The sequence below is a fragment of the Artibeus jamaicensis genome, unplaced genomic scaffold (genome assembly GCF_021234435.1).
Source record: "Artibeus jamaicensis isolate MK-2021 breed Jamaican fruit bat unplaced genomic scaffold, CSHL_Jam_final scaffold_1964, whole genome shotgun sequence".
Lineage (NCBI taxonomy): Eukaryota > Metazoa > Chordata > Mammalia > Chiroptera > Phyllostomidae > Artibeus > Artibeus jamaicensis.
Genome location: NW_026522030.1, coordinates 62,515,322 through 62,534,010, shown reverse-complemented (window position 1 = coordinate 62,534,010; position 18,689 = coordinate 62,515,322).

Here is an 18,689-nt window from a genome sequence, read left to right as displayed (position 1 = left end):
CCAACTGATGTGTCAACAGCAATCAAAGCTCAACTACAAGAGGTGGGAGTACACAGCCCATGTGGTAGGCAAACCTCTAGTATCCAGCTAGGGTAATAGGGGAGGCTTTGCCACAGGACTCCTACTACATTAGGTCTACCAAGCCTGGGAGATGTAGCAGCTTAAACTACTACATATTAAAAAGCACAGAAAGGTTGCAAAAATGAGAAGATAAAGATACATGGCCCAAATTAAAGAATAAAACAAAACTCCACAGAAAGAACTAGACAAAATGGAGACGAGCAATCTATCAAATGCAGAGTTCAAAACACTGGTTACAAGGATTCCCAATAAACTTAGTGGGGGCCTCAAAAGCAGAAAAAATGTACCAGTCAGAAATGAAGGATTCACTGATTGAAGTGAAAAATTATTTACAGAGAGTCAATAGTAGATTGGATGAAGATGAGGATTAAATCAGTGATGAGAAATATAAGGAAGCAAAAATACCCAATTAGAACAGCAAGAAAAAAATAAGAACTTAAAAAATGAGGATAAAGTAAGAAGCCCCTAGGATATCTTCAAGCATACTAACATTTGCATTTTGGGATTGCTAGGAGAAGAGAGAGTAAGAAATTGAAATCCTATTTGAAAAAAATAGTTACAGAAAACTTCTCTAACTTGGTGAAGGAAATAGACATACAAGTTCAGGAATTGCAGAGGGTCCCAAAGAAGATGAATCCAAAGAGGCCCACACCAAGACACATCATATAAAATGTCAAAGGTTAAAAACAAAGAGAAAATCTTAAAAACAGTGAGAGAAAGCAGTTTGTTACCTACAAGTGTGCCCCCACTATACTGTCAGCTGTTTTCTCAGAAGAAACTTTGCAGGCTAGAAGGGATTGTCAAGAAATATTCAAAGGGAAAAAAAGCAAGGAACTACAACCAAGATTACTCTACCCAGCAAAGCTATCCTTTAGAATTTTAACACAGATAAAGAACTTCTCAGACAAGAAAAAACTAAATAAAATGAAATTTTAAAAAAAGCTAAAGGAGTTCATCACCATTAAACCAGCATTATATGTAATGTTAAAGGGTCTTCTCTAAAAAGAAGTAGATAAAAAATATAAACAATAATATGGCAACAAATACATACCTATCAACAATTGAATCTAAAAAACAAAATAAACAAACAAGCATAACAGAAACAGAATCATAGATACAGAGAATGTTTTGATGGTTGCCAGATGGGAGGGGGGTTGAAGGATGGACAAAGAAGGTGAAGGGATTAAGAAGTATAAATTGGTTGTTACAGAACAGTCATGGGGATGTAAAGTACAGCACAGGGAACAGAGTCAATAATAGTCTAATAACTATGTGTGGTGCCTGATGGGTGCAAGATTAATTGAGATGATTACTTATTAAGTTAGATAATGTCTAATCACTAGGGTATATACCTGAAACTAACATAATAATGTCTGTCAACTATAATTGAAAATAAAAATGTTTTAAACATTTTTAAAAAATCTATATGTCACAGTGTAGGACCTGTGAGCCTGTCTTGTTCACAGCTGTATCCCAGCAATTAGGGTACAACTTATAAATATTGCACAAGCATGTATTTAATGATTGTTAACACTTTGATAAATAAATATATAGCTTCAGGGACTGAGAAAATATGTTGTTTGAGTCTTTGTTTTATAAAAGCATGGTGAATAAATGGGATATAGATAGTACTGCTGGTAAATCCGGGTGGTGGGTAGGGTTCAGTAATGTCTGACTCTTTATTAAAAAGGAAATAATGGGTGCTATGCTTTGTAGAATCCTTTGATTAATTTGATTGTTTCAAATAATTGACTCCTCTGTTTTTTTCCTGATTTTACAGTGACCAGCTTTATTTTTGTTCTGTGTTCTATTTCTAAGGCCATAGCTGGGTGCTAAAATAGATGTGTACCATTAATTATTGAATAGCATTAGCTATCTTGCCTATACGGTGACATTCAGACTGCTCTCTCTTGATACACTTGGTTCAAGGACTTACTAAACAAAATGAGTTAAGTATGAAGTAGGAAACAGTCCTCTGTTTAAGGACAGAGATTGATAGGAAAAGAAACCAAAGATGATGTCTCACTGCCACAGAGTAAAGACCTGGGGTCCTTACTTGGATTGATTTTAAGAGTTGTTGTTTAAATTCCAGACATTTGAAAGTGCATGTATATGAGCCCTAGAAAGATGGTGGGAATCCGAGAGTCCTGGTGCCTCTAATTCCGAGAAAAATCAAAGCTGAGGATAAAGATAGATCATATGAATACATGGTCTTTTTAATGGTGCTTGAACAATTACAGGATACCTGAATATTCTAAGAAGAGGGCACACATTAACAAGAAAGAAAAACAAGACACATTTTGTAAAGAAAAGTGACTCTTATCTTTTTCTGGTGAGTTCATATACCTGTGGTGTAGTTCTTTTCAGGATCTCAGTTATCCACTCTAACAACAGGTTAAAATAAACACAAATATTTTATTGCACACTTTTATGTAGGAAAAGAAGTGAAGAAGGGAAAATTTTCACACGTGGTAGAGTGAAAATAATACTTGACCTAAAGCCAAGTGATCTAGCCATATTCCTGCTATTCTGTAATCAGTTGTAGGACTTCAGACAATCATTTCTGCTCCCTGAATTTAAATTCCTCATTTATAAGATACATATATCTTTAGTACACCTTGGTATTGTAAAAGAGACAGAAGAAAACATATTAAAAGTGTTTGTAATTATTCTCCATAATGAGAATCTTATAATTATTCCAAGGGCTGCTTTTGCTGTTATGTGCCCACCAATACCACTATTATTATATGTACACAGAGACATATGTAACTAAAGCATAAACTTCTTTGGGTAATCTTTTATTTATTTATTTTTTTTAAGATTTTACTTATTTATCTTTAGAGGGGAAGAGAAGGAGAAAACATCAATGTTTGGTTGCCTTTCATGAGTCCCCTGCTGGGAACTGGCCTGCAACCCAGGCATGTGCCCTGACTGGGAATCAAACTGCAATCGTGTGGTTCACAGGTCCATACTCAATCCACTGAGCTACACCAGCCAGGGCTTCTTCTTTGGGTAATCTTATAGTTATCTGGTAAACTGAATATTTGAAGGACAAAGTATAAACACCTTTAGTAATGGGAAACCTAAGGGGTTTGAGGAAAATCTCTTTTCTCCTTCATCCTTGCTCTGGTATTTCTTTGGAGACCTAAGTCCTTATTTATTAATTTGACAAATATTCATAGAGAACCTACTATGTACTAAGCACTGTGTAATGAGATGTAAATATAACAGAAATTCCTGCCCTCAAAGCGCTTGTAGTTTGAGATTTACTTCTTTTCGTGACCTATCCTTGTTCACATCATTGACCCTCACTCATTTTGAAAGTTAAACCCAAAACTAACACAAGCTGGGGAAAATGTTCAGTACTGAATGAAACAGGTTTTGCCTGGGAAACAAGATGGCAGCAGGAAAGATTGCCTGCAAGGAATCTGAGGGGACAGAAATATACAAGCCCCGAATCACATTTTGTGCCTGTAGGTGCAAAGCACCAACATATTCAAAGCCTGATCCATCTAAAGTCACCCATTTTTATATAAAGCCATCTAGAACAGACACAGCCATCGTATGTTACAATTTTCCCTGCCAAAAAATTAATTGGCTCAGGCTGACTTTGAATTCATCCCAGATTAGCACAAAACTTGCTGAAAGGTTTGTCTACCTCAAGAAAACTTTTGATAAATCCTGTTCCAAGTTTCAGATTTTTACAAAAACCTGAAACCAAGCAATATATTCTCGGTTTGCAATTTGGTACAGAGATACTGCAAGCTGTAATGACGAGGCCTCGAGGGAACTCAAGGAAAGACAGATACAAAAAGGAAAATCTTTGAAACAAGTAATTTAAAAGGAGAAACATCAGGAAAACAAATATGAATCAGGAGCTTAGCTGAAATTGTAAGTTACTAATAATAAATTTATATTAAATGTTTCTCTAGTATTATGCCACTTAAAAGGAATACATTTTGTTTTTAAAAGTAGGAATTTTTAAGGTGAATGCCAAATCTGTACAGAGAGTGATCCATACATAGGAACTACAAAACAAAACACTGTCCCTCCTACCCTCAGTCCTACAAAGTTTTGCTTTTTTTTCCTCTTATTTGCTTTATTTCCTTTTATTAACATATAATGGAAAAATAATTCAATTGGAAATGGTGTTTTAGTCATATACAAGGCATACCACACAGCTGAGACTTAAATGATCAAAGTAATTTAACTTTGGTTGATGTTAGTCTTTTTATTCGAAATAGTGCCAGATAATCCAATTTTGTTATGGCATTTCCCCATCCATCTTTAGTTTTAGGTCAAGATATATCAAGAGAGTCAACTCAGATTGCTCTTATTTTTGACCCTGACTTTGTAAGATTTTTTTTTGTATTTGCAGACAATTGAACTGTTTTTATTTTTAAGTCAGGAAAGATTATTTCATGAAAGCATTGTTTTGATACCCAAAGGATCTTTGGGTTTCTCATCGAAGTGAAAATATCTGTGATATTACTTCTTTAATAAAATAGATTTTGAACACCTACTATATGGTGATCACAGGAAGTATATGAACTCCTGGATTTACTTGCTTTGTGAAATATGAGAACATGACTAGAGCATAAAATCAAATTCAACATAAATTATGTTGAATTCATACATTATTTAAGCAAAAATTAGAGAGGGAAAGAAGGAGTAGTATAACTGAGGGTGGCTGTAGTTTAGGGCTTGGAAGGGTGTGAGTAAGATACCAAGTTTAGAAAATGGAAGGATTAAGGGGAAAAATTAAGGAGGAAGACAAAGTACCCTAGAAGAATATCTTTATTAAAGTTATTCTCTCCTACTTAAGAAGTGTCTGAATTTCCCAATAGAACTCACTTGATCCAATTGGTAAGATGGGAGTGTCACTGTAGGTTTGACAACAAAGTATTAAAAAAATCGGTATTTCGTTTGTTCGTCTTTTTAAAATCATATATGCAACTGAAACAGATGGAGGCAGAAGAGATACATGACAGGCAGCAAAGAACCCTGACTCTGAGCTAGCCCTGTCCTCCTTTAAACTGCGTCTACTAATTAATAGCTCTGTAGCCCTTGGCAAGTTATAATTTATATGAAAATATGATCATAATGATAGCAAAAGCTTCATAAGGTTTTTGTTTTAATGAAGAATAAAGTCAAAAGTCTTGCATTCTATATATAGAATGTACCTATATCTTAAATATCATATTTTAATTATATCAATATCTTGAATCAGATCATTTGGTTTTAGTTGTTATAGCCATTTGCTCTTGGGCAAGTCATTTAACCTCTGATTCTCACTTCTCTCAAAAGTAAAATATGTTTGTTAGTAATAGTACCTACCTCAAGGCAAGATGAAAGAATTAATGGATGTGAGAGCACACTGAAAATTGTAAAGTACCATGCCAATATGTATTTTCTGCTGTCGTGGACTTATTCTTTATGTTGGACAATGGGAGAGAGAAAAGTGAATAGATTCCATTATTAAGGATAAGACAATAGTAAACAAGTGTTGGCAAGGATGTGCCAAAAGGAAACAATTGTGCACTGTTAGTTGGAATGTAAATTGATGTACTCACTATAGAAAACAGTATGGAAGTTTCCTAAAAGACTAAAAGTAGAACCACCATATGACTGAGCAATTCCATTTCTGGGTATTTATCCAAAGGAAGTGAAAATAGGATATCAGAGAGGTATCTGCATGCTCATGATCATTGCAGCATTTTTAACAATGGCTAAGATATAGAAACAACTTAAGTGTCCATTAGTGAATGAATGGGTAAAGAAACCGTGGTGTATATAATATACACAGAGAAATATTATTTGGCCATGAGAAGAAGGACATACTGTCATTTGTAACAGCATAGATGAAACTTGAGGGCATTATGCTAAGTGAAATAAGCCATACAGACAAATAAAAATACTGCTTGGTATCACTTATATGTGGAATCTTAAAAACAATGTCAAACTCATAGGAACAGAAAGTAGAAAGGTGAGAGAAGTGGTTGCCTAAGATCACATCGTAAGCGGTGGAGCTGCTGAGATCAGGACCCAGTCAGTCCCATTTCACAATCTGTTCTTTTTCTCATTATGGGAATCTGAAATTTCAGATTCCCACATCCAGACTTAGGAATGGGCATATATTAATTTACTCATTGGTGCAATAAGAAAATATATTTGCAATCAGGACTATCCTCCAATTTAGGAATACAAGGTCACTATGACTAGGAGGTATCTTCTTTCTCATAGCCAAGTTCTAATCCCAAGTTTGGTCATGCTATGAATTTTCTAACTCAGCAGAAATAATAAAAGATGAAGAGAGTCATTGCTTAGATGTAGCAAAAATTGATTAATTTTTTTATGATATTAGCTACATAGAAGTTTTAAAATGTAGAGTATTTATTTCAAAGAAAAGATTCTCATGAGATTTTAAGACAGTCCAGAGCACAGATACTGTTGCTACTTGAGAATCATACATTTTAGACCTTAGATGCTTGCAGTTGGGAGGTAAATAACTTAAAGTACTTTTCTTTCTGGTGTTTAATACATGTTTTTGTCAATTTACTAAGCAAAAGTAAACAACCTTTTTCACATATGATTTTGGGGGGTTAAAATTTCAACTAAAATTGAGGTATTAAAAGTTGGCTTATCCACACTGACACCTCAAAGTCAAGTTTTTATTATTAAAATGCCTACAAGAAAGCCTCAGGGACTCGAAAAAAATGTCTAATATTTATATTTTCTAGTATCCTGTACAGCATTTTTATTTGTTTTTTATCTTTTGCTGCAAATAACCTTCTGTCTTCAATATAATTAATGAAAAAACCTGAGTAATAACCTTTTAATAAGAATCTGTGGACTGAGGGCATGAGCTTTCGAGACAGTAAATAATGTAGGAAGAGAGTAGGCTCAATTTAAGTTGAATACAAATGAAAGAATAAGCCCATTGGAAATAAAATTTGTTCTCTAAACTAAATTGGCTTTCCTAGGAGTTGAGGTTTGTTCTGCCTCTTGCATGCTTGTAGAAGCTTAGTGCTGTGGGGGGAAGCATGGGGCACTTTCCAGGTTGTGCTCCTTTCCACAAAGCTCTGTTCTCTGTCTTTTGCTGGCTCACTTCTACTGGTTCTTTAAATGTTTGCTTCAAGCATTATCTGCGGTGAGGCTTTCTTTATTCTGTTTGACTGTTTTGTTACTTTCCTCCAAGCTCTGAAGCATTCTGACACATATATCATTGTATTCATCTCCCTGAATTGAAACTGTTCACTATGCATATCTCACGTACTTGACCCCTAGCTCTTTAAGGACAAAGGTTATGATTTGTTTACCTTTGCAGCACAATGTTTAGTGTGACAGACATTTCATAAATGTTTAAATTTGAAAAGCTACATCGACAGTAGTGGCATAACCAAGTCATACTTGTTTTTAGAGTTCTTTTTATTCAACAATGTGTTTATTATTTATTGGACTTTTTAGAATGTAGTAGAAATTGTTTACTTTGATCCCTGGTGTGAAGTTCAGAGCTCGTAGCATTTAAGGGCATCTTTGCTTTTACAAACTCCTTTGTGTAAATTTCTGTAACAAATGACAAATGGCATGGCATGATAAAAGTGAAAAAACTCAGTTTATTTATCTATTTTTAACTCTATTAAAAATAGATTAAATAGAAACTATTAAAACATTAAATAAACCTTTAAAAATAGAGAGTATATAAACATTGTAGTACTTGTATTATATCATGAGTATATAGGCATAGTATATGAAATAAGTATTCGCAAGATGCATAAATATACAACTTTAAAGTAGTGATATAAAGAAGTTACTATTTTACAGGAGTAATAATAATAAGACCCATTTTTTCTTTTTAAAGATTTTATTTATTTATTTTTAGATAGAGGGGAAGGAAGGGACAAAGGGTGGGAAAGAAACATTAGTGTGTGGTTGCCTTTCATGTAGCCCCTACTGGATACCTGGCCTGCAACCCATGCATGTGCCCTGACTGGGAATTGAGCTAGCAACCTTTGGTTCACAGCTCACGCTCAATCCACTGAGCTACACCAGCCATGGCCTATTTTTTTTTCTTTTTAATATACAGGATTTACATTTAGACAGACACGGACTTGAACTCTGTCTATAACTTAGGAGCTATGTGATTTTGGATATGTGATGTGGGGCCAATAATATGTATCCTGCAAAATTCTGATTAAAATTGAATGAGTTATGATACTTAAAGCTCTTAAAGTAATTCCTACCATGCAGCAAATGATCCATAAATGGTGGTCTTGTTGTTTTGGTGGTTTTTGTCACAGCATAACAACAGTAATTTTATAATTTTATTTTCTTCCCTGATATGGATTTCCTCATTTGTCCAATGCTAATCGTGTTTTTAGTTTACTGTTGATTATAAATGTCAAATGAGATAGTATCTCTGAAGGTACATTTTAAAATGTAAAGTGTTGTTTCACAAGTTAAAACTATTTGTTTTCATTTTAAAGAGTGTGTTACAGCTAGAGACAAAGTACTTATTGAAAATATTACTGAACTGTAGTTCTATAAGTTACAAAAAACCTTCTAAATGTCCTGCCTTAACTTCATTTTCATTTTCTAGCATTTGATCACCAGGCCTCCTTTGATTTCTTTCACTTCTCTCTGTGTGGGAGACCTAATCAGGGCTGAAGCAGGCTTTGCCAGTTAATTGGGGGAAGCACTCGTCTCCTCCTCTGATTGTGTAGAAAACCCTTGGTTCTGTTTTTTCAGTTTAAGCAGGGTTGCTACATGACTGGATCTTCAAAAATGTCAACAAGTGCATCCTAAGTTTTTTTTTAAGTTTAGGCCCAAGTGAAGGTTTATTTCTTCCTGTTAAACATTCTTTCCAAGTCTGCATGTGTCACTTTTTGTCATAGTTCTAAAGTTTCAGTTGAACTTGGTTTGGTCCTTTAAACTTTTCCCAAATTCATTCTTCTTTCTTGTATTTCTGTTTATGCCTGAGCATTACAAATTGACAAAATTCTTGCCCTAAAAAACTACAGCCTTAGTCATTTTCAAGAATTGCTTTTTCCCCTTGGAATTTAATAGCACAATTTAGTGTCCTTCAAAGGTTTGTTAATGCATTGTATAGCAAAAAGCCAACAAATGTTATATTTATACTTGTTTCTGAGCAAGAAAATTCTTAGGAATTGAAAGTAGCTTAAAATTATTATTTGTTAGTAATGCCCTTCTCAGAAGCCTCCAGATACCAATCATGATTTTTATGTTTTCGAATGCCTCCCTTTTCCATATATTTTTAATAGGACATAAAATCAAAAAGATTTTGACTTTATATCTCTGAACATTAATGAATACTTCTTTTTGGAATTGCCAGGCTGCACCCTTATGTCCTCACTTGGAACTGGAATTTGTATAATATTGCTTGCCATTAAAACAAAAACAAAAATAAGAATCAACAGTGAAGCGAGACTCCCCTGTGTTCGTGAGTAGTTTATTTTATTTTAAAATAAATCACTCCTGGCATGGCATTCGAATCAGTCAAGGAGGCTTTTCACTCCACACAGCAGGCTCCCCAACCACTCTCACTTCAACAGACAAGTTTTATTTATTTAGTTCATAAAGCAGCCCAGAGACAGACATTTGCTGGCCTTGGTTTAGAAGCTAATAATGTCAGAATCACTATCTTCTAAAATACTTGTGTACTTTATTTTGTGGTTGCAAGAATGTTTCTATAACCGAGCTACCGTATAGACACAAAGATAATTAACAGACTATTATTAAGATGAATCAAGTAATATATAAAAAATATAAAACATCATAACTAAGTGTCATTTTCCCCAGCAAAGTTCTGGTGTCACGTACATGTATAATATTAATGTAATCAAGCATATTAAATGTTTTCTAAAACTTTATAAAATCTATGGGGTCATCTTAATAGGTGTAGAAAAAACACTTGATGAAATTAAACATTCACCACCCAGGAAATAAAAGGAAACTTTGTCAAGGAAACTAATAACATTCACAAAAATCTATAGTTGAAATCATACTTAATGGTAAAACATTGAATGTTTTTTCTCTAACATTGAGCCTAAGACAAGGATATTCACCTTTAAAATTCCTGCTAAACATTGTAATGGAGCCAGTGCAATGACAGAAGAAAAATACAGTCATGCAGATTTAAAAAGAAGAAATAAATTGTCTCTCTTCACAGATGACATAATCCTTTATGTAGAAAGCCCTGAGAAATGAGTCAAAAAGCTGCTATGAATTTATAAAGATCACAGGATACAAAGTTATATAAAAATCCATTGGATTTCTGTATGCTATTAATGAACAATTGGAAAAATAGTACCATCTACAACAGCTTCAAGACATAACATACTCAGCTCTGGCCAGTGTGGCTCAGTTTGTTGGTGTTGGGGCATTATCCAACACACCAAAAGGCTGTGGCTTTGATTCCTGGTCAGGGTGCAGGCCTAGGTTGCAGTTCATCCCCAGCTGGGGTGCATATGGCAGGCAACTGATAAATGTTTCTCTCTCCCATTGATATTTCTCTCCCCCTCCTTTCTACTCTCTCCAGAATCAACAAGCATGTCCTTAGGTGAGGGTGAGAAAAACATAAAATATTCAGAGGTAAATTTAACAAAGTATATACCTAAGAAGAATAAAATATACTCATATATCCACAGAAATACGAGCGTACACATAATACTTTGAAAATAGAAACAACCATAATGTTCAACAGATGACTATGTATTATTATTCAAATAATTGTAATGCTATTAGGCAATACAAAGGAATGGGCTACTGATGCACTCAATACAAAGGAATCTCATAACAGTATGTTAAGTAGAAGTCATAAACAACACCACATACTGTATGAATCCTTGTTCACAGAAAGCAGATCAGTCGCCCTGGCTGGTGTAGCTCAGTGGATTGAGTGCGGGCCTGCGAACCACACGATCGCGGTTCAATTCCCAGTCAGGGCACATGCCTAGGTTGCAGGCCAGTTCCCAGCAGGAGATTCATGAGAGGCAACCATACATTGATATTTATCTCCTTCCCTTCCTCTCTAAAGATAAATAAATAAAATGTTAAAGAAAAAAAAGAAAGCAGATCAGTCATTGTTTGGGAGGAGGAGTATGGGAAGTATTGGCTGAAGTACTACAAAAAAACTTTGGGAGACGATAGAAATGTTCAATGTTTTGATTATAGTTGTATTTGTCAAAATTCATTGAAGATTTGACTTCATGTCATTACATTTTTTTGTGTATAAATTATAGCTCAATAAGATTGATTTACATATTAAAAAAAGAAAAGTTAACCTTTCTAGTCATGGTTACTCATGGAAAATATAAATAGAAAGGAAGGAGGTGCATCATTGACTAGAATTGATACAACTGTCCCCAGAATGTGGGGATTTAAACTAGTACTTATATGCTAATCAGAACTTGTTGAAGCTCTCTCTTAAGGACAAACAAACAATAAATAAAAAAACCACCAAGTGACAAAAATCTAGGGTGAATGAAAATACATCCATGTTACAGTAAAATTAAAATGCCGTGGGCATAAAGCCAAATGATATTCTTAGATTGGGCTTTGTTTTGCACACTGAAATTAACCAGCTAGAATTCTTTTCATATGTTTTTATTTAACATTTTAAAGTGTTTACTTGTTATTTGGAAAACTCTACTTCCTCTAAACAACAGAAAAAAAGTAAAATTTTCTTTGTGATAAAAAGGTGATGATTTATCATAGACTTAAAACATAGTGAGCACAAATTGCAAACTGTTCCTCCCCTACAGTGGGGCAGATTTGAGGCAAGGCTGGTGAAAAGATAGACAATGTAAGCTGAGCTGTACTTGTGGAAATGATGTTGCTAACCTCCACCTTGTGAACAGAGGTGTATGTGGATTGAATCAACCGAAATAAGAAAGAGCTTCATGATATATGGTATAACATTATAATTGTTCATGAACAAATATGCTATGGGAATTTCCTAATAGTACAATTCTCTACAAGACAACTTATATTTTAATAAACCTGAAAGTTTTTAAAAATTAGTTTTCTATTTTTCAAAGTAAACATTTTCCCAAATTAGTGAAATATATATTTAAAACACTTGAACCTCCTTATTTACTGTCTCAACATTCATTCCATTGTGTGCACTATTCATAGATTATCCATGACAATGAAAATTCTTTTCACAGTAGTACATGACATAACAATGAAAGCAGAATATTGAACTAGTTTTAACAAAAAATGGGGAAGCAGTTTATTTCTTTTATCAAGAGATGTTGTTCCCTTTAGGGAATTGAAATTATATCCAAGATACTAATTTCCTTATAAAGAGATTTGGAGGGATTATTTTCCCCGTAGAACCAATATTCTAATTAATTCATCCGAAGGAGATTTCTCATGTTCAGCCAAACTCAAAGCACCAGAGTATGATGTCAGGAATTTTAAATAGGAAACCACTCTGCCAGACACTTGAGGCTTCAGTGCACACACTGTGCGATTTACAATTAGGCTGATTTATAACATGTTTTGTCAAATCGTCTTTCTACTAGGTAAACATGGTGTATTTCAATGCTGAAACTTTGTTGTTTTTCTTTTCTTAAAAACATTTTGAGACATTAAATGAAATACTCACTCTTTAATACATGGAGCCTCCCCTCCCCTCCCCTCCCCTCCCCTCCCTCCCTCCCCTCCCCTCCCCTCCCCTCCCCTCCCCTCCCCTCCCCTCCCCTCCCCTCCCCTCCCTCCCCTCCCCTCCCCCCCTCCCTCCCCTCCCCTCCCCTCCCCCCTCCCCCTCCCCTCCCCTCCCCTCCCCTCCCCTTCCCTTCTTTTTTTAAAGCCCCTAAATTGTCTTTGCCTGAAAGGTGTGCTGAGAAGTATAGGAGAAATGGAAAGCTGGATGATGCAGAGGCTGTGCCTGATTCATATGCTTATAAGCATTTACACTAAATGGATCTGATTTTTGGGTGTGTAGTTCCAATCAATTCTGCCAGACTGATCATTGGTCTAGTTGTGTTGCTGTAGTGTAGAAGCCTCTGTATGGAGAACCACGAGACAGAAATAAGATCATCTCATACCCCAGGGTGAAGTGGAGGAAGGACCCAGGCATCTAAATCTGAGGGATAGACATTAATAAAAAATGAGGGCAATGGTATTCCCAGCTGATATATTGAATATTTTTCCATCTGTTTTCCAGATAGAAGTTAAAATCTGAAGCTAACTGGTTCAAAATTTGGCATAAGGAGACACTAAGTGACATAGTGCCTGTGGGTAAAAACTACTCCACAACTCAAGTAATATTAAGCAGGAAGAAATAAAATAATTTATTTCCCAGACAAGAATGAGCAGTATTTTAAAAATATATGTTACTTATTTATTTTTAGAGAGAGGAGAAGAAAGGAGAAAGAGGGAGAGAAACATCAGTGTGTGGTTGCCTCTTGTGTACCCCCTACTGAGGACCTGGCCTGCAACCCAGGCATGTGCCCTGACTGGTAAGCAAACCAGCGACCCTTTCATTTGCAGGCCTGTGCACAATCCACTGAGCTACAACAGCCAGGGCAGAATGAGCAGTATTAATAAGAAGTTCACAAGACATGGTTTCAAAAGTCATGTCACAAGACAAAAGCAGAAGCCATGTTTTTTTCATAAATACTCAGAAATGTTAAGATTTTCTGTACTAGAATGTTGTGAAGTGAGAAATACATATAGCTGTTGTTGATAATTCTAAAAACATATTTTGTGGAAAAATTGTAAAGCAACAAATTAACAGAACTTCCAGCCTAAAGGGAGGTTTGTGTATTTAGCGCCTTTATATTATTATGCTTATGGGTGGTGTGAATTGACTTGTTTTGAAGTTGCTGATTAATAAACAGTAGGGGTGACAAAATGCATTTTTAACAAGTGAAATAGTTATGATCTCACCTTTAAGAGGAACCTAATCAACAAATAAAAAAAGCAAGCAAAATATAACTAGAGACATTGAAATTAAGAACAATCTGACAGTAACCAGAGGGGAGGTGAGAAGGGATAATCGGAGATGAGGGGAAGGGTTTTCAGGAACAACTGTAAAGGACACACAGACAAAACCAAGGGGTGGGGGTGGAAGCAAGGAAGAGAAGGGGGTTTGGCCAGGGTTTCGGGGGAGTGGTGGGGAGTAAGCTCAGACAACTGTAATTGAACAACAATAAAATAATTTTAAAAATGCTAAAAAATAAAAGTGAGATAGTTAAACTTTAAGATAATGCCCTGAATTGTTAAGAAATTGTGTAGGAAAAAGTAGCTGTCATTAGGAATTGAGTTTATGTTATATTATTGGTCTTATTTAACAAACTAAAAAGACAATATATAGATATTGAATGAGACAAGTATTTAAGGTATAAAAATTTATCCTCGTTAAGACAAGTTGTAATTGGAAGAAGTCATTTTTGAGCCAACTGCATGTTTTAAAGTTTCATTTTATTTAAATCTAGTGATAATTAAACTTAGAGGCAATTGATTTGGAAAGCAAGTTTAAAGCTGTAATGCTAGTAACCCTTTTACAAGTTTTGAAATCATTTGGTTTTGGGGGTATTCAATGTGATAAACAAATGGTAGACCAGATGCTAAGAACATTGGTAGAATTCAAAGAATTTACCAATCAGAACTGTATATGTAACTAATCAATTTAGTGAGTGAAATAATTAACCAATACATTCCTGGTTTCGTCTATCTGGTTAAGGGTGTTGGATGCTTTTCATTAATATTAGACAGAGAATATCTTTGGCCGAATGACTCCATAAAGTCTGGGGGAGGGGCAATTTTTTTTATCAGACTTAACCAAGAAAATGATCTTGCCCCAAAAAAGCCACAGTAGTATAAAACCTCTCCCACTAGAGTGAAATACTTTATACTTTACAGAGCATTCAGAATAGAAAAATAATGGAAAGTTAGAGAAACACAAATAGAGAGATATCCTGAGCAATAGACTCCTGAATTTTACAGTCTGGAAGTTTATCAGAAGCATAGTGGACTTCCTAAATATTTACTATTAAGACACTATTACAGATGTTCCCATTTCCCTGGCTCCTTTGGTTCTCTTCTGCCCAGTCTCTACCCCACTTCCTTCTAGCCATCACCACACTGATGTCTGTAGAGTTTGGGGTATATGTTCTGTGGCTAATCTCTTCACCTTCTTTCATCCAGTCCCCCATCCCCCTCCCCTCTGACATCTGTCAGTCTATTCCATGTTTCCATGCCTCTACTTCTATTTTGGTCATTTGTTTGTTTTGTTCATTAGGTTCCTGCTATAGGCAAGATCATGATATTTGTCTTTCTCGACCTGGCTTATTTCACTCAGCATAATGCTCTCCAGTTCCATCTATGCTGTCAAAAAACCTAGGAACTCCTATTTCTTGCTGCTGCATAGTATTCTGTTGGGTAAATGTACCACAGCTTTTTTATCCACTCATCTACTGATAGGCACTTGGGCTGTTTCCATATCTTGGCTACTGTAAATACTGCTGCTATGAACATAGGGGTGAATATGTTCTTTCTGATTGGTGTTTCAGAATTCTTAGGATATATTCCCAACCATGGGATCAAAAGACAGTTCCATTTTTAATTTTTTGAGGAAACTTCATACTGTTTTCCAAAGCGGCTGCACCAGTCTGCATTCCCACCAACAGTGCACTAGGGTTCATTCCCTTTTCTCTGCATCCTTACCAGCACTTGCTGTTTGTTGATTTATTGATGATGGCCATTTGGTCAGGTGTAGGTGATATCTCATTTTGATTTTAAAAAAAGAGAGAGAGAATAAACTTAAGTTACAGAAAATGCTATTGAGTATTTGTTTCCTAATATTAAAAGGTAAATTAATTTCATCTGGAGAGAATAAGAATTTTCTCAGTATTAATGGACTTTACATGAGAAAGTATGAGAAAGTATTCATGTACATATACAATATTAGACAATATGAGAAAGTACTCATGTACATACACATACGTATACAATATTAGACAGCTTAGTTATAACCTCTAAATTTCAGTGGCTTAAAACTATACATATATATGTGTGTGTATATATGTTGTTGTTGACAAATCTGCATATTGATGCAACTCTTTTTGGTTGTGGTCATTTCTACTCTTTTCTTTTTCTTGAACTCAGTATGGTAGAGCAGTTTCTGTCTGGACTATGTTGTTCTCATGGCCTTGGTCAGAAATACAAGAGGCCCCCCCCCCAAAAAAAATTAGCTCATTTGAAACTTCTGTGTGACTATGGCATACATCATGGCTGCTCACAGTCACCTTCCCCACCCCCACCCCCACCCCAAGGAAAGTAGTATGGCCAGTCCTGAAAATGAGATAGGAAAGTACCCTCTACCTACTTTGAAGCATAGCAACTCACATGGCAGACTATATGAATATCTCACAGTTTTATAGAGGATTAAGGAGATTTGGAGAATTTTTACACAATCTTGCACAGATACATATGCCTGTGTGTGTTAACTCTCCAGTAAAGTGCATACTTCTCATTATAACATGTAATTTTAGTTATTTGAAATAACTGATTTGTTTTTTTTATAATTCCCAAGTTAAAGAAACTGTCAGATATTTAGCTGCCTGCATTAGGACTTCGGTGAATACAATATATTCATATGTTCAGACTAGGTAAGTTGGACTCGTTTGAGAAGATTGACTCAAACAATTCTGGGCATGCCTTCAGAAATTCTGGGTAGGACAGACTACATAAAGAGATATTTTTAAAAAGGGAATTATGATATCAGGTCAAAATTTCATAATACTGCTCAAAATTTCATACAAACAATGACATTGTTATAGAATTCATCCATCTAAATCCTAGAAATTTTCCACAAATAAATTGCAATGGCCTGGTTTTACTTTACTAACTTTTACTAACGTTTTAACCTAGAGAATAAGCAGGATCTGAGAGCCAAGGTGGAAAATGGATTGTCAAAGACATCATTAAGGCAACAGGAAGAAAAAAGCAAAAACAAGTAATAAAAAGTGTTCAAATTTTTTTTTATCTCATTGTTGAAACCATCACATAGCAACTTCAAGACAAAGTCCTTTAAGAGTTTTTATTTTGAGAAAGACAACTTTATGCCTCTGAAATGTCTATTTTCCCAGGTCAGTGATGTGCCCTTTGGTGGATATATCAGTCCTTTCATGACTTGGTAGCATGATTCTCCTTTTTCATCAGGCATTTCCTGACACTTCCAGAGTAATGAGGAAGAGCACTCAGCAATGGACAATGAGCTGACTAGGAGGTGGGGGAGGGGCGGGGAAGCCCGTGGGGATGTCACTCTGCAGGGGATGGAATTGATATGTGAAATACACTGTGAGTTTTGACAGAGACCATGCGATGCTGCGAGTCACAAATTATGTATTGACTTTAAAGTGTGAAGATAAATATAGAATATTTGCCTAATAAGATGTTTTTATGTCTTCCATCTGGTTGCATTTGAAAAACATCACATCAAAAACATATACACATAAATATGTGAGCTGATCAAAGCAAAGACATATGAGGTGGCTTATTTTTCTCCCTGCGGATTAGGGCTTTCATCTGGTATCTTTTACCGTTAGCCTGAATAAATTCTTTTATCGCTCTGTGTACTACCAATGTTCTAGAGATGTATTATCTCAGTTTTTGTCTCTCTAAAATTTATTTATTTGCTTATACTCTGGAAGATAGTTTTTTTCTCAGTGTGGCATTATATTTGGTCAGTTATTTTTTCTTTCTGCTCTTTAAAGTTGTTGTTTCACTGACTTTTGGCTTCAGTTTCTTCTGATGAAAAGTCAGCCATCATTCTTATTGTTGCCCTCCACTACACATTATGTCTTTTTCCCATTTTAGACTTTTTTTCTTGCCTTTGATTTTCAGCCTTTTAGTTAACATGTACCTAGGTACAGTTTTATTTCTATCCCTATTTATTTTTCTTGGGGTTCATGCCATTTTTGGTTTGTGGTTTTATTTATTTATTTGTTTATTTATTTGACAATTTTAGAAAGATTTCAGCCATTATCTCTTCAAATATTTCTTCTGCTTTGTTCTGTGTTCTCCTCTTCTTTGTGGACTCCATGGATTTTTAGACCATTAGGTACTGATTTTCTCTTCTCAGAGGTGGCATATTTTGCCTCACTATTTATAATTTTGTATAATTTATTATAAAATAAATGAATATTCACTGACTTTTTATTCTAGTATTTCCAGTCTTCTTTGAAGTCTGAGTGAATTTTTTATTCCTATGTCATATTACTTATTTCTAACATTTTCATTGGATTTTGTTCTTGGTGATTGTTTATAACTTTCTCAACAGTTAGTAGACTATGATTTAAACTCTAATTTTAATCCAGACTTTTTGTGTTGGGACATGGTGGGCACATGGTGAATGTAAATTTTTCCTGGTTGCTAATCAAAGATTGGAAAAGTAAAGAGAGCTTTTGTGGGTAAATTGACAGAGGGGACAAGCTCAGAATTTAATCACTTACTTTGCCTCTTTTGAATACAAATTGCAGGTAAAATTACTTGGCCAAGAAAAGGAGGAAGTGAAAAAACTGAAAATTTAAAGAAAAACATAGTATCATATTGGCAAGCTTACTCATGAACACTGT